Source organism: Arachis duranensis, chromosome 3 (assembly GCF_000817695.3).
Source record: "Arachis duranensis cultivar V14167 chromosome 3, aradu.V14167.gnm2.J7QH, whole genome shotgun sequence".
NCBI lineage: Eukaryota > Viridiplantae > Streptophyta > Magnoliopsida > Fabales > Fabaceae > Arachis > Arachis duranensis.
This window is the reverse complement of record NC_029774.3, coordinates 34626509-34627415: the sequence shown is the minus strand read 5'-3', so window position 1 is coordinate 34627415 and position 907 is coordinate 34626509.

Sequence of the window (907 nt, the reverse complement as noted above, 5' to 3'; positions counted from 1 at the left end):
TAGAATTGAATGGAAGTTGCACTCATCACCTCCATACTAGAAGAATCATGAAGTACATTAGAAGCTTCAAGATTGATGACTAAGCTTAATAAAGAATTTTCAAGATGTGCTAGAAATTACAAGAAGTTACTTATTTGAATAGTCAAAGTAAGAAGCAAAGTTGGACAATTATGTGTATTAAGAAGCTAGTAGAATTATGAACTTTTGGTATGAAACTTTGCCTATATAAAGGCACATATGCCTTATGTATTTTGTATGTTCCATGTAATGAAAAAAGATATGATTATGTGAAGTCCTTCTTTGTTCTATTATTTCATATGAGTATTGGTGAGTTTGAGAGATGAAAAATATGATAGCATCATTTATATGAATGAGTGATCCTAGGGCCAAGTAAGTTGTGGGTATTATACTTTCAGACCTTAATCTTAAATCTAAAGATGATGGTAAATTGAATTAAAAGTAAGAAATTTTTGATAATGGAAAGTAGGCATGAAATAAAATTTTATTTACAAAGTATAAGAGTTTCTAATAACGATGAAAAGGAATGATCTAGTGGAATTTAAATAGGGTGAGTGAAAAACTAAACTACACAAGCGCTAGAAACAACGTTGGCGGTCGAGAAGACAAATAATAACAGGAGACATTGTTTTGTCGCCGAACTTTTCACCGTCAGTCTAATCGGAGTCCGAGGAAATAAGATCTGGGTTCACAGACATTTGCAAGTTAGTGTAGCTCTCTTTAGTATCCCGATAGTTCTTCCGCAGGTCTATCTTGAATTGGAGTTCGTACATCATAGCTCTGCACATCCTTTAGCTGATTGTAGTTGTAGTCACCCATTTCTTTCTTGATAACTCAAGTAGCATCGTAATCATGCTTTCTGCGGCATCCTCGCATGCCAGGTGTTCAT